The sequence below is a fragment of the Dipodomys merriami genome, unplaced genomic scaffold, assembly GCF_024711535.1.
Source record: "Dipodomys merriami isolate MVZ:Mamm:240054 unplaced genomic scaffold, mDipMer1.0.p SCAF_2162, whole genome shotgun sequence".
Classification (NCBI taxonomy): Eukaryota; Metazoa; Chordata; class Mammalia; order Rodentia; family Heteromyidae; genus Dipodomys; species Dipodomys merriami.
Window position 1 is genome coordinate 40,215 of NW_027203563.1, and position 16,252 is coordinate 56,466.

General features: G+C 42.7%; 1 long non-coding RNA gene across 3 annotated transcripts in view; it reads right to left on the bottom strand.

Moving 5' to 3' along the window:
* The window catches only part of LOC138834489 (uncharacterized), a 29,946-nt gene that overhangs the window by 2,223 nt on the left and 11,471 nt on the right, over positions 1–16,252 (bottom strand). For 2 of the 3 annotated variants that reach the window (XR_011374141.1, XR_011374140.1), the window contains 2 exons: positions 10,000–10,216; positions 6,949–8,913 (listed from right to left, as the gene is read on the bottom strand). This is a non-coding gene — a long non-coding RNA (uncharacterized lncRNA). Of the gene's footprint in view, positions 1–6,948; positions 8,914–9,999; positions 10,217–16,252 lie in introns of those variants that run through there. The other variant, XR_011374142.1, reaches the window with a different exon arrangement.

A 16,252-nucleotide genomic window follows, 5' to 3' on the forward strand; every position in this document is an offset into this window, starting at 1 on the left:
ATAGGGTAAGAGCTATGTAGAAAAACTAGTTGTTCCTACAATGAAAAGTATTACCAGGCCTAGCAATTCAAGTTTGCCAAACCAAGTAGATTTTGAAAAATAGTCTGTTACTTATTATATTAAAGAAAAATTTAAACTTGTAGGCTCTTCAACTTTATATCAGACAACCTAAACTTTGCTCAGGGGACATGGTACTTAATATTTGGATCATCAAGTGCCAATTGCAAATTTAATTATACAAATAATAACTACTAATAGAGAATGTTAATGGTTTCTTACAGATGGAGCTGAAGGTAAAACTGCTAAGACTTTTCCCACGGAAGAGACTATTCTTATTACACCTCTTCCCATGGTCTTCTTTTTTTTTTTTTTAACAAAACTCGAATATTTCCACTTTATTCACCCAGATGTCCTTTTAACACTTCAAAGGCTGTTTTTGAGAAATAATAAAATTTTCAAAAGCACAAAAAATGCCGCCCAAGTTAAGAAGTTTTGAGATCAAGCAGATGAAAGGGAAAATTTGAGTAAGGAGCAAGTTTAGTGTCCTAGCCATGACAAAATCCTAAGAGTTAGTGAGTGAACACATGACTTTGCACATATCCACAGAATTGAGGTCACATGATGATTCTGGCTCCTGGTCCTCCTCTTTGCCTTCCTGGTCTGACACACCATTCTCTGGGATGCTGAGCTCTTCTTTAGGCTTTCTTCATTCCCCTCAAGTAACTCCTGCCTTATAGGCTTGCGCAAGATAGGCTTTTTCTTCATTTTGACATTTTGTTTAGGTTGAGAAAGCTATTTTTTTCTCCAGTTCAATGCTGTTTGCCTATAAAAAAAATCACAATAAGGGGCTAGGAAGTTGGCTCAGTGGTAGAGCACTTGCCTTGCATGCATGAGGCCCTGGGTTCGATTCCTCAGCACCACATAAGCAAAAAGAAAAAAACCCGGAAGTGGCGCTGTGGCTCAAGTGGTAGAGCACTAGCCTTGAGCTGAAGAGCTGAGGGACAGCGCTCAGGCCCAGAGTTCAGGCCCCACGACTGGACCCAAAAAAAAAAATCACAATAAGAAAAACCCAACTAAGACAAGCATCCTTGGTTAAAGGCATTCTAGGTTGTAATCTCTGAACTCTTAGGAGCTACTTTACTCTTGGCTTTGACTGTCTTTTGTCTTCCTTCTCAATCAAACTCCCCCCACCCCCACTCCTAGGGCTTGAACTCAGGGCTTAGAATCTGTTCTTGTTTGCTTTTTTTCCCCCTCAAGGTTAGTGATTTTCCACTTGAGCTGCAGCTCCACTTCCATCTTTTTGGTGATTAATTGGAGATAACTGAACCATGATGCTCAGATCTCAGCCTTCTGAGTAGCTAGGATTACTCAATGAATTTTCAGGAAGAGGCATCATGATGTTATGGGATTTCATGAAGTCATAAATATGATGATACCCAAAACCTTGAACAAGGATATTCTCAACTTCACCCTAGCATAACCATTGAAGTGAGGGATTTTAAACACTTATACATTAGTACTGCTCATACTCCCCTCAGACTTCAGGATCACACATCACATTTGACTATCAAGCCTCACTGGTTACCTGGAACTCGCAACAACATTTTCTGCTTTCCTTTTACTTGGAGACCTGAAACTTGAAGATTAGGATTTACTTTGTTTAATTTTGAGTCTCCTCGGTATTTTTCTTTAATTTTTGTTAATCAGTTTTTAACTTGAAGTGATACTCTGCTAAGATCAAGGCAACCTAAGACATAGCATATCATTTTTAATTGTCTCTTTGCTTAGTTTACTTTAATCAAGGGATTAAGAAAGCTATTATAAGGTTTTTGGTGGGGGTAGCATTGTGAGGGGAAGGGCAAATGGACAAATGTGGTGGAAGTACTTTATGTGCTCCTAAAAAAGTAAACAATGAAGGTGGGGGAAAGTGGCTCACAACTTTAATCCTATCTATTCAGAAGGTTGTAAGCAGGAAAAATCAGTGAGTCTTATCTCCAAAAAACTACCAAAAGAAAGGAAATGGGTTGTAGCTCATGTGGTAGCATGCTAAGATTAAGCAAAAGGAGCATAGATATGGTACTCAGGCCCCGAGTTCAAGACCTAGAATAAGCACAAAACAAACTAACAAAACCTGCTGAAATTGCTTTAAGAAGGGTCTATGAGAGAAAAATGGTTAGGGTAGATTTGATTTGGGAACATTTGGTATCTGTCACAGTATATGCGAATAGATCCACTATAGGTTGCTCTGGAAATATTATTCCTTGTTCCATTATGAGCTATTTGGATTCACTATTTCAGTGTGAAGTGATATTTCTTGAGAGAAAATTGTCAGTTTGGAGCCCAGCACTGCTGGATCATGCCTATAGCCTTAGCTGCTCAGGAGGTGGAGATCTGAGGACCAATGTTTGAAGCCAGCCCATGAAAGAAAGTCCATGAGACTCATCTCCAAAAAACTACTAAAACACTCCTGGAAGTGGTGCTGTGACTCAAGTGGCACAGCACTAGTCCTGAGCAAAATTAGCTCAAAGACAGCACCCAAGCCCTCAGTTCTAACCCCAGGATCAGCATATACACAGAAAAAGTTTAGTATGACTTCTGAACGAGGTTTTGTACCATTTTTCCATGAGTTCATTTTCAGACAGCACTATGTCCTGTGGGAGGCTTATGTGTTCTGGCTTACATGGCATTTCTATTAGATGATATGTAATAGGCATCTACACAAAATTCCCTCACTCAAATTATATTCTTCAGTTAACAATCTATTATGGGAAAGAATTGAATTTCCCCATTTGTTTAAATACTCAATGAATTTAACAGTATAAATTTGTAGATTGCTATTTAAGTTATATTCCATTTCTATTAGTTTACTCTCTTAAAGTTCTTATTCTTAGTTTATGTAAGTATGTATGTATGTATGTATTTTGTTGGCCATGGGGTCTGAACAAAGGGCCTGGGAGCTGTCCCTCAGCTTTTCAGCTCAAGGCTAGTGCTCTACCACTTGAGCCACAGTACCACTTTCTGTTTTTCTGCTTATGTGGTTCTGAGGAATTGAACCCAGGGCCTCATGCATGTGAGGCAAGCACTCTACCATTCAGACACCTTCCCAGCCCCTCTTTGTTTAGTTTTAAAGTGCCTTTAATGACCTTTCTTATTATAAGATGATATAATTCTATAACTATATCTAGTTTTTTAATTGGTTGATGATTTCCCATAGATTCACAGCCATCAAAAGATACAAAGTATTTCCTTCACCCTTAAAAGAACAGCCAACTTCTGTTTCCTCAGAAGTTGCACAGAGGTTCTTCCTGCAGAGTATCCCATACTTATATCTAACACCATGTGACAGAACAGACAATAACAATGTCTTGTTATTCTGTTATCCTCAGAAAATAAAATGCTATTCAAAAAGACTTTGGACCTTTGTTTCCTCATGTTATTTATAATTTAAGGGAGCTCAATGCCAGACATTACTATTTTCTGTAGTTGTATGTTACAAGATCTACATTCATTCCCATGGAATGTTTTATTTTTGTTGGGTGTGGTGGTCCTTGTACTAGGGCTTCAACTCAGGACCTGGTAATGTCACTTCAGTTTTTTGCTCAAGGCTGGGACTCTTCCACTTGAGCTACCTCACTGCTTCTGGCTTTTTAGTGTTAACTGGAAATAAGACTGGGTAGGTGATGGAGGGGGTATGACTGTGATAAATTGTATCCATGTATGGGAACTTCACAACCTCCTTCTTGTACAACCAATACTTGCTAATAAAAAGAAAGATAATTAGAGGTCTAATTGTTCACAGTAAGTTTCTTGTAATTTCCCTTGTAATTTCCCTTCTTATGTCTTTCTCATTTTTTTCATGCTAGCATGTGCTCAGTGCTGACCCTTAGCTCTTTTTCTTATGGCTAGTACTTCAGCCACAGCTCTAGTTCCAGTTTTTGCTAGTTAATTGGAAGAAAGAAACTATCTGATATTTGTGCCTAGGTTGTCTCTGAACCTCAGTACTCAGATCACAGCATCCTGAGTAGCTAGGATTACAGGTGAGAGCTACTCAGATCCTTGTTGTCTCCTAAATTATCCCATGTCCATTTCACAATGGCAGTCCATTTCCATGGTTCCCAGCTTTGCAGCAAGAGCTTAATTATAATCCAACACCAAGTCTAACCTCACCACAGATGCTATGTTTTGTGTCATACTCTGACTATAGACACCCTTCTCCTGGCTGATGCATTGCAACAACCTAGATGGCTCTCATACTAGGCCACAAGGATAGGAAGCCAGGAAACACTAGCTTAGAAGCTGTTAAATCAGAGGAGCAAAAAGATATCGTAGTGCATTCTGCTGTGATCTTATTCTGATTTAAACAGCCTTGTCATCTATTACCAGGAGTAGCTTTGGCATCACATTCTGAGTAGTGACTGGGTGTAAGCTGGTGTGTCCGAGCTGACTATAGTATTGTCTTGAGCCTGTGCAGACTGAAGAGACAAGCCAGTGCCAGTAGCACACACATTGGAATAACAAAGCAACCTATAGTTAGGCATTGCCACTCTTTGTTCTAGAGTAATGAATGAATGACTCTCTAATTTCTTGACAAGAAATTCCTGCAGACCCATATGCAGCTGCCTCATCAGAGCAAGTAAAGAGGCTGGTGCTGCCTGGAGGAAACACTGTGAGAAGCTGCCAGAAAGCATCTGTTTACTGGACTCATGGGGCTCCTCTGTCCTCTAGAATTAATAACAAATGAGGAGCAAACACCTCCCCCTCTAGGCAGACATACACAGGAAGAGCATTGCCACAGCACAACAGGGGACTCCCACGACATACACTTGATCTGTGCTGTCAGAACTGAGAGTTTTATTTTGGGGGGGAGGGTCCGGTTGTCGGGCCTGAACTCTGGGCCTGTGCCCTGTCCCTCAGCTCTTCAGCTCAAGGCTAGTGCTCTACCACTTGAGCCACAGCGCCACTTCCGGCTTTCCATTTTGCTTATGTGGTGCTGAAGAATCGAACCCAGGGCCTCAGGCATGCAAGGCAAGCGCTCTACCACTGAGCCAACTTCCCAGCCCCAGAGCTGAGTTTTTAATGACACTTCATCCCACAGTGCTCCCTAAAACCTTCATCCCAACCCTGCTCCTTTCATGTCCCTGACAATGTTTATAGGCATCCCACATCCAGACTGAAGATGTTCCTTCATGTTTGGAGTAAGTCTGATCAGACTTTATATGGATCCACTGCTCAGTCAGGACTCTCGATCCCTCCCATCCCCATTTTGATACTGTGTGTCTCTTGACCTATTCCTGTCTTCTCTTTTCAAGATTCAGTCAGGGCCGGGTACAGGTGGCTCACACCTGTAATCCTAGCTACTTAGAAGTCTGAGATCTGAGGATCGTGGTTCAAAGCCAGCCCAGGGAGGAAAGTCCGTGAGATGCCTATCTCCTATAAACCACCAGAAAACCAGAAGTGGCTCTGTGGCTCAAGTCATAGAGTGCTAGCCTTGAGTTGAAAAGCTCAGGGACATCACCCAAGCCAAGCCCAGAGATCAAGGCCTATGACTCAAAAAATAAATAAATAAATAAAAGAAAGCAAAAACATACAAAGCTCAGAATGGCAAGCAGCTGAAAACAGGATGGAATAAACCAACATTATCTATGACAGTTTTCAGATTATGCAGAGAAATGCCTGCATTGTTGAAGCCCAAGCCCATCTGATAGCTGAGTTTTAGCTGGCTGGCATGCCCATGATGCCAGGTAATGATATTCACAAGTTTTGTGATATTATTCGATGACACAAATAGGCTTCAAGTTGGGAAGCTGAAAATTTTCTATTGATCTAGAAGGAGAAATATATCAGGACAAGAAATGGGATTAACACAATGCCAAAAGCAAAAGGCCATCCAATCCAAGGAAGACAGAATAACTCTGTCTCTGAAAAGATGATTCTCTCAAAGGAATCCTGAGCTGAGTATGGTGGTCTATGTTTGCAATCTCTGAATTTAGGAGGCTGAGTCAGAAGTTAGGTTGAGACTAGCCTAAGTTCCATGCCAAGAGAAGAACACAAAACCAAACCTCATCTTACAAAATAAAAGAAGGACTGGGAATGTGGCTTAGTAATAGAGTGCTGGCCTAGCACATACCTGAAGTCCTGGGTTTGGTTCCTCAGTACCACATAAAGAGAAAAGGCTGGAAGTGGTACTGAGGCTTGAGTGGCAGAGTGCTAGTCTTGAGCAAAAGAAACTCAAAATGCTTATGAATGTGTCATAAACAATCGCTTGAAAGCAAATAAAAAACTTTCGAATAAAAAAAAAGAAACTCAAAATGAATGGTGTTAGGAAAAATGTAAAATTAATGAAATAACATCTCTCTCCCTCCCCTATATCCCTTCCTGCTTTCCTCCCTCCCTCCTTTTCTCAGTACTAGGGTTTATACAAAGGATTTCATGCTTAGGCAGGTGTTTAACTCTTAATCCACACCACGGCCTTTTTGTACTTTAGTTTTTAAGTTAGGGCATCCTGTTTTCTTCCCATCCCAGGACCAGCCTCCCATCTAGCTGAGATTATTGGAATCAGCCCACCTTGATGATTGTGATCAGATCTCAATTTTTGCCTGGGTTGGTCTTGGATTGCAGTCCTCTCAATCTATGCCTCCCAAGTAGATGGTACTACAGGAGTGATCTATTATGCTTAGCCTTTAAAATGATCACTTAGAGCTGGGCACAAGTGGCTCCTGCCTGTAATCCTAGCCACTCAGGAACCTGAGATCTGAGGATCGAGATTCAAAGCCAACCAGTGCAGAAAAGACCATGAGACTCTTATCTCCAATAAACCACCAGAAAACCTAAGTGGTCCTGTGGCTCAAGTGGTAGAGTGCTAGCCTTTAGCTGAAGAGCTAAGGGACAGCAGTACCCAGGCCCAGAGTTCAAGTCCCAAGACAGACAAAAAAAAATCACTTAGGAAGATAAAAGAAAAACTCCTGAATTCTCACATTTATTTAAATAGCGGCTGCCAGTCATATTTTATAAAGCACTTATGGGGCCCATGAAGTCTTTTATTTTTAAAATACAATAAAATAGTACTAGAGCAGTTGGGATATTGTTCTGCCAGTAACACAACTATAAGAGCCTCGGAGGGAGCAAGCAAGCCAGCTACAGGCCAGCGCCGCCGCCGCTTCTTCTGAGCGGCAGTGAGAAGCAGCAAGCAGCCATGGCTGGGGCACAGGCTCCTCAGGCCAGACCCTGCAGACTGGGCAGCCCCTCCAAATCCCTCCAGCGGCTGACCTCAGGCCTCAAAGGCTCCAGCGCCGAGCTTCCTGGGCTCATCCCTAGGCTGGAGGTGCAGTGTGAAACAGCAAAGGAGCCAGCGAGACTCCTCCAGTGTCAGGGCAACCAGGCAGGAGTGGAGCCAAATGGCCAAACTTGCAGCAGCGACTGCAGCAGTTGTTGCTGCCTCGTGCAGCATGGGCCAGGGCTCCTGCAGCTGCTCAGGCACAGCCAGAGGCGGAGAAAAACTCCAGGACTGACACAGCCCCCTTCCACCCAATCTGCCTAAGATCTGGGAGTTGGAGTGGGAGCAGAAGGAGAGGGGTTCATATGGGTGTTGGAGGCATAGGCCTGCAAAACCCCATCTGAGCACCTTTGTGCCCTGAGGGTGCATACAGGCATGCATCCCTTCCTTCCAATTTATTTATTTGTGTTGGTTGTGGGGCTTGAACTCTGGGCCTGGACGCTGTCCCTCAGCTCTTCAGCTGAAAGCAAGTGCCCTACCACCTGAGCCACAGGACCACTTCCAATTCTTCTCAGGGAGGAAGGGACACCCTTTCCTCCATGCTGGGCAAAGGTTCTGCCCCGGTGCAAGACTCAGGTAATGGTTTGCTCAAAGTACCATTCCTGCTTCATCTACTTAACCACGTAGAACAATGCGTGGAGACCCCCCCCCATGTGTAATCACCTGTGCTTTACCTACTTTTACAACCTTGATTAGTGGAACTGCTCCACATTTGTTGACAAGGATTAGCTTTTTCTGTTTAAACTCTCATTGTCTGTGCTCCCATAAAACTGTTTAACTCTCTGCCCCTGACTGAAGATTTACTTCTCCTGCTTGTGTGCTGTATATAAGCATGTGATGTTCCAATAAATTTTGTCTATACCCACATGGTGTAGTCCCTTCTTGCCTATACCACACATCGTGTTCCCAGATCCCGCTGTGGAAACAGCAACAGATGGGGTTATGCCGGTTGATGCCTCTGACATCTCCCCCCTTTTTTGTTTGTTTAAGTACAACCGTAAGCAAGAGATCCTTTGCAGAAGGGATTTGCAGAAACTATTTTGGAATGTAGACAGCAATATCTTGACAAGACATAATGCAATCAATCCTGTAGAAACACTATGGGTAAAACTGTGCCACCAGGTATGAGGGTCCAATTGGTTTAGCACAGATGCAATTCCTCAGCCAGACCTTCATATCCCACCCCAGGGAGTTGTGCCAAGAAAGTCTCAATGACTTCCTGCTGTAACTAGTGGATGTCCCAAGTCAAATTTCCTTGCAAGACCGGCAGGTGGTAGTGAAGTCCCTGCCAAGTAATGTTAGAAGTGTTGAATCAAGTAGGAGTGATGCACAGTTTATTGAGCTCTAATCACACTTGAAGGTTAGCTGTTTCTGCAGATCAATTATCTGGTCTCCCATCCACTGCACCGTGTGTTGCAGGGTGTTCAGACGGGAATCAATGTCCTGTTTAATATTGTGCTGATGAGTCCATAGCTGGTGACAGTCCAGCCACTTCTCTACAAAGTCCTTGGTTTGGATGGAGGAATGCAGGGCCACTCCGGCAGTTGCAGCAGTCATGATGATAGCAGTCATTTCAAGGATCACAGCTACACTCAGACTCAGGAATCTCCTAGTTCTCTTCAGCAGTTGCTGGAAGACTCCTGTCAACAAACCAACAGTGGGGCTCTCCTGCCAAGGTCGGGTGAGGTTAACAGGCACCCAGACCCCTAAGCGAAATCTTAATATCAGGAGAGACTGAGAAGGCATATTAAAAGAAATAGTATGATTTAAGCATGTAAAGAGTCCAGGCTGCGTGGGTTCTCATTGATTGACACTGTCCCTGTGGGCTAGTACATAGGAAAGTTTAATACAACCCTGTACAGTAGAAGAATGGTTCCTGTAAAATGTATAATTTGCCTCATGGGCCCTAGTAAAGTGACCAATCCAATTCTGGGTTGTATAAAATTGGGTGGCAAGTTTTATAAATGCCACTGCTCAGGCCCTAAGTGTCCCCTGAAATTCATATGTGGCCTACGAGGCACAAGGCCTCCATCATGTCAGGTGAGCAAGCCAATGGGTTCTACATGATTTATAACTCCATTGTATAGACGTCACCATCAGAAGAATTATTAGTATACCAATCACCAACATGCTTTTCAGAATAATTGGCAATGAAACATCCATGAGGACCTCAATCTATAAATGAGATGTTATCATTATGCTGTATAATCTTTCCTCTAGGGTTTTGACACTGAGACCACTGAATAGAAACATAAACAAAATTCAATAATTAATGTCCTGGCATACTAGGTTAGGTGGTCGCCCAGTCTTATTTGTATAAGAATGATCCTTACCAATAAAATTTAAGGAAATTGTGCTGAATAGCCCCATATGATTGTTGATTTTATCATCAGGCAAGATGTATGCCCATACCTGTCTTCTGGTTGGTAAGCAAGGTGATGTTCCTAAACACAGTGGTAAAGACTCAAATCCTAAGGAAATAATATGAGGTATTCCTTCCTCACCTGGATGAGTAGGGTCTGCATGATCCCATGGTGGAGGAAAATACGTGCTGTCATTTGTATACACCACCGGACCTTGGTCTAGCTAATCCACTAATTTTAACAATGGTCGGTGAGGGACATAGGCCCAATATGCATGTTCACTACTCACTGCAGAAGTATTCACAAGCAGTGCAATCATGGCCAAAACAGATATTCAGGTATTCTAGGGGTTTTTGTACTGACCAGGGTGGCTTCGGTCTTGTGTCAACACTTATTCTGACCCCATGTTGGTGGGGTCAAGCTGGTTTTCTTAAGATAAGGATGATGGCTTCCTCGGGACTTCAAGCTTAGGTCTGCAAAGCTGCGTACTAGATCTTCCTCAGGATTGTGTTGTGTTGTTTTTGCTTCTCTGGAGGTCGAATGAGTCAAAAAGGGACCCAGATGTTGCCAGTGGATCCATCTGGAATGATAGAAACACTGTTTTCCCTTATGGGGCATTAGTCTTAGTCTTCATTGATTAAATTGTTTAAACCATATGGGAATAGATAGTGAGGTGGTGCTAGAGGGATAAAATGCTTTTCAGCTTTAGTGAAAGGATCACTTTGAGTGAAATTTTAAACATTTAGAGTAAATAAGGTTAAGGCAAAAGTTTCCCTTGGGGATTCCCCTTTTTTGTTTTTTTAATAATTGAAGCTTAAATGTTTTATGGGTGTGTAAACAGTTGGCATTAGTCTACACAGGTTGATTAAAGAAGTTTTACCTAGGGACTAACTTTAGTAAACTCCCCTAATATTTTTCTGATTGTACACTGGCTTTTAGAATATGGTGTGGGGTAGTTTGTCAAGGTGACAACTTTTTACTAATTACATTTTATTCCAAACTAGAGTTTAGGCATAATTTTTTAACTTTTCATAACTGTATGGACCCTTTTGGGGGGGGGCTTTAGCAGCATAGCCTGTTTAGTACTTTGGTTTGTAAAAGATTTAAATAGTCTAGGATGTTTAAAGGTAAGATCCATAAGAAGTTCCACTTGTAGGTGTTCAGTGGCAGTTTTGTAATTGACAAACAATTTATAAAAGCAGAACTAACAGTTAGTGATTACAAATTGCATCAAGGCAAATAGGGTGGTTGAGTCCACACAACTGCCTGTAGACATCCTGGTATCTAGGCTGGAGATGGGGGCATTGCACCCAGCTTCAAGGCCTGGAGGTGGGACAAGTCTTACCTTGAAATCCTAGGAAAACATTACCTCCCCAAATGGGCGAAAGCATTGTTTAGCTCCTCAAATAGCCTAGGTGGAACAGGCAGGCCATCCTTTGGAATACAGATGTTTAGTGTAGCTCCTGGTGCGTAACTCTCTACTTAAGCCCTTATCTTTGAAAATTTAACATTTGGTCTAAATCCTGATATAAATGATCTTTTTAGTAATTATCAGACCACAATTTTGTTTTATTTTGGTGTTTATACCAATGTTTCTCTGCTTACCTGGGACTTATTTGTCTCAGTTAAATTTGAATTTTCTCCTTCATTGTTCTAATTAATACCCTATCTGTTTACTTTTGATCTGGTCCTAACAATTTCATATTTTATTCTTAAACAAATTTATTTGGTTAGTGTCAGCCCAGAATTTTCTGCCAATTAGGGTTTTAAGCACATACAGAGCAGTTTGGATTTAAGCTATTCCCCACATTTCACAACCTCAGCCTTTTACAGCCAACTATTACAAATGGTTGACAAGTTCTTGCCCAGTTATGCATGCTTATAAAGTAGCTTGCCATGACCTCAAGCTCTGATCAATTTTAGAAGAGCCAAACATTATTGCCAAAGTCCCAGGAGTGCCTCTTTCTATGTTAGGGTAAACGCAACCTTGACATTTCCCTTGGTCACTGGACTTGAACTTAGTGCCTGAGTGCTGTTTTTCAGCTCTCCAGTGCAAGGATTGCACTTTGCCACTTCGGACTCCAAAGCAACTCTGCCCGCTTTTTTGGCACTCTGCTGGCTAGTTAGAGATGATAATCTTTCTCTGCCTGGACTGGCTTTGAACTGCAGTTTGTAGATCGCTCACCTTTGGTCCTCAGCTCCACCCTCATCTGGGCCCCCTCTCATTTCTGGAGTTCCCTCCATACAACTGGCCTCTCCCTCTCTCCACCCAGACCCACCTGAACTCCCATCTACCTCACTTCCTTTTCTCTCAGATACTTTTGCTACCAGGATGATGATGGAGGTCATGTGCTCCCTCTTGGGGGAAATATGGCTCCTCTAATAAACCTTGTAATAATCTTTCTCCTTTGCCTGCCTGCCTCTGCATGGTCCCATAGGATGGATGTGTCTGATCCTCTTTCACTGGTGGCTCCATACTGGGATAGGTTCCCCAGTGCATTTGCTCCCCCTGCACTTCAGAAGGGAGTTCAAACAGCTGCCCTGGGACCTATTCTGAGATCCTTCACTCCAGTCACCAGAGGACCATCAAGGTAACTTTCTCCTGACTGAGTGCTCTACCAGCCCATCCAGCCCCACTAATTAATTCCCACTCCAGGGTAAGTGACAAGTTTGTCCGAGGTCGGGGTTTCTGATTCCAATATCAGTGGTAAGGCCACCTGAGCCTTTCTGGGCTAACTGAGCCCCACCCTCACCATCTGACCAAAAACTTGGCCAAGTGCTGGAATTAGCCACTAGGGGCCTACCATGGCCCAAGGACCCACCTTGGACCAACATAAGGACAGTCTCCACTGGTGGGGCCACCACCTATTTAGGAGCCAACCTGCACTGCAGAGGACACTCTACTCTAGGCACATGGCTTCAGATCACTTACCATGGGAAGGACACTAAATTTCTTTACATTAAGGCCACCTGGACTTGGAGGGCTGTTGAGTCCCCATCAGTTAAATTTGGCCCCACATTTAAAACTCCACTTCTGAGAGTGCTTGAGCAAGTAGCTCTCTCTCTCTCTCTCCCCCTCCCCTTAAACTCTGCCTCTTGCCAAAATTACCTGCTTGTAACCTCTTTCACAAGTATTTCATATGCTAAACGCTTTGGTTAAGCCCTGGAAGAATGTAACCAGTAATTGCTTGTTTCTACTCATTAGATAGAAAATGGGTGAGTTTAAGTCTAAACTCCCCGAAATAAAGGCCAACAAGTTTGGATATTACCAAAAGTGTATTAATCTTCTCTCTAGCATTGAGCAAGTGGTGGATGTGCCAAATTGGCCTCTTGGTACTTCAGCTTGGTACTACCCTTTCCCCCTCCCCTGTCCTGTGGTGCCATTATGCTAGGCCAAGTGTATGTTCCTATTGCCTCCTGTTCACTAGGTTTCTTGTTGGCAAAGTTTTGTATTTTAAACTGACCACATGGTTCCATCATAATTAGAAAAGTAGTTCCACTAAAATTTCAAAACTTTAAAAGTCTATTTTAAAATCTAAGCACGCTCTATAATCTGTGCACAAACATGTCTGTCTGTGTCTTATTCGACTATATGTAAGTGATTATGGTTTCAAGGTTACTCTGCCTACTAAAAATCTTTGTCAATGGAAGCTGTGAATTAATCTAAATTGCTTTAAAACTTTGTGACCTGACTAAGCCAAAGAAAAAACAGGCAGTTTTAAAAGACCTTGGAAAAGGACTTAAAAAAGACAATGTCCTTTACAAAGTAAATGAAATTGGTAACTAAGTTGGCTGTGAATTATGTCATTCCTATGTCCATCTATGCTAAGAGTTAACTATTGTACACTGACCATGGCTAGTAAACTAAAGCTAAGGGTTTCATTCTCTGTTTTCTCCCCTGTGTGCTGATCAACTTCAATTAAGATCAAGGGACCAGAGTAACTATGCTCAGGCACAGCTGCCTAAACCAGTGGCACCAGCCTGCAAAAGCCAGTGTAAACCAGGTCTCTAACCAGTATATGTAGAAATATTGCAGGTTACCAACAGGAGGTGCAACAGTCTATACATGCTGGGAGATGCCACAGTCTCTCTCAGACTCTGGCCTTGCATCTCACATGACCAAAAGCCTGTTAATTAAGGGTAAAACACAAGCCACATTAGATATTTGGTTCTGTAAATGTTCATCACCAGAAGTTAGACCATACGGGGTGTATGAGCAAAGGATAGAAATTGATTTCTATACTATTTTACAATTGGAGGTAAATTCCTAAAGGTAACTCAGACTGCAGAAAAAAAAATGGCCACTCTTTCTATTCACTGCCCACAGGACAGCCTACAGGCAAAGAATATACAGCCCAGTGTTTCAATGATGCATTTAAATGCAAATTAAAATAACTTTACAAAATGGATTTAAAATGACATCCCCCTTGTAAAAATTTGAGAAGTTGTGGAGAGTGGCTGGCCTCCCAGACAAGTTTAAAAGATAAAATTTTCCTAAAGGTTTATTTCAAAGTAAAAAAAAAAAAAAATAGGATTATTCTAGTTTGCCCCTAAAATTTTTTGTAACAGTTGCCGGAAGGCCCACAGTAAAAGATAGGACAAGTTTGTCAAATGTAATTTAATAAGTAAAACCATGCTTATAAAACTACTTCCAATGACCATCTTTGTTGCTTTTAGTTGGAGTAAAAGTGACTGTAAAAAAAAAAAACAAAAAAACTCACTGATCTGCAGTTCGAAGCCAGTCCAGGCACAGGCAGACTAAAGTCCCTGTGAGATTGTCATCTCTAATCTGCCAACAGAGTGCTCAAAGCTGAGTTGTTTTGGAGTTTAAAGTGGCCAAGTGCTAGTCCTGAGCTGGAGAGCTGAGGGACAGCACTCAAACCCTGAGTTCAAGTCCAGCGACTGACCAAGGAAAATGCCAAAGATGTATTTATCCCAACATAAGAAAGGCACTCCAGGGACCCTGATATTGTTAAAATATCCAGAGGCAATTGCAAACAAATGTTTGGATGACAAAAGTGGTATCAGGTCCTGAGTTACTTGAGCTTGGTCCTCCAAAAAATTGATCAAGCCAGAAGGTCATGGAAAGATAAGTTTGTAAACATGCCTATCACCCATGTTGGTCTAACTGGGCAAAACTTTCCAGAGATCTGTGATAGTGGGTAGTAAAAGCTAAGATTGTAGAATGTAAATCTCCAAACCCCTGTATCTGCTCAAAGTCCTAATTGGCAGTAACTTTTGAGCTGGTTAAATTCATCTGTTGAAAAGCTTGTAGAGCTGAGATTATGTTCCTATTGAGATCTGTCTAAAGGCCTACATAGGTAGGCATTCCTCTGCCAGACAGAAAATGCTTTTATAAACCAGGGTGTTAAACAGGCTATGTTGCTGTAGCCCAAGAAAAGGCCTGTACATTTGTTATAGGTTAAATGTTGTCTATAAGCCACTTTAAACAGGCTACCCAGAGGCAGTGGGCCGTACTTAGAGTGCCAATCAGTCTCAGGTTAAAAGCATCTACTGGGCTTTCTTTTAAAAATCTCTGACAAGTAATTGTTAGTCAATTGTGAACAAGTTATAGGTAAGCTCCATCTCATTGATCTCCTTGTTGCTTTAACTGGAAATAAAAAGAGCTTTTGTAAGAAAGTTCAAAGCCATCCTGGGCACAAAAAAAAAAATCCTTCTAAAACTCCATCTCCCTACTAATCAGCACAGAACCAGGACTATCCAGCCAAAGGCTGAAAGTGGCATTGTGACTCTAAGTAGTAGAGCATTAGCCTGGAACAGAAGGACTCAGGGACAGTGCCCAGGCCTTGAGTCCAAACTGTAAATGCCAACCAGGACAAGCTATCCCAGCAATGGATGTTGAGACAATGGCCAGGACAAAGTCAGTCCTGACCATGGAAAACCATGGAAAAGAGTAAGAGATGATACCCTAAATGGAGTCACTTTATGCTTTATGCATTGTTTCTGGCAAAACTGGAGCTTCAGCTTCCACCCCCACTACAAAGGCAGAGGAGGGGTCCCGCAGAGCAGTGAGGACCTCACAGATGAAGTCCTTCAGGGGAGGGGGCCTCACAGAAAAGGCTGCAAAAAGGGGTGTACCTCACTGGGAGGCCGCAGAAGTGAGGGTGCCTTGTGGGGGAGGCCACAAAAGAGGGGAGCGCCTCACAGGGGAGACTGCAGGGGAGGGAAAACTGCAAAGGCAGAACACAGAGGAGGAGTTTAAACTTAAACTCATCCATACTTTTACCTTCAGTTACAAGGGAGAGGGAAAGAGGGAGAGGGAAAGAGGAAGAGGGAGAGGGAGAGAGGAAGAGAGGGAGAGAGGGAGAGAGAGAGAGCCAGAGCTATCTGCCCAAGCACTCACAGAAGTGGAGTTTTAAATTTGGGGCAAAATTTGATTGCAGGGGCTCAGCAGCCCTCCAAGGCCCAGGTGGCCTTAATGTAAAGAAATTTAGTGTCCTTCCCATGGTAAGGGACCTGATGCCATGGGCCTATATTAGAGTGTTCTCCACAGTACAGGTTGGCTCCTAAAGGGGGTGGTGGCCCTGCCAGTGGAGAATGTCTTCATGTTTGTCCATTTGTATTCCTTGGGCCATGGAGGATGGGTCATTGGGCC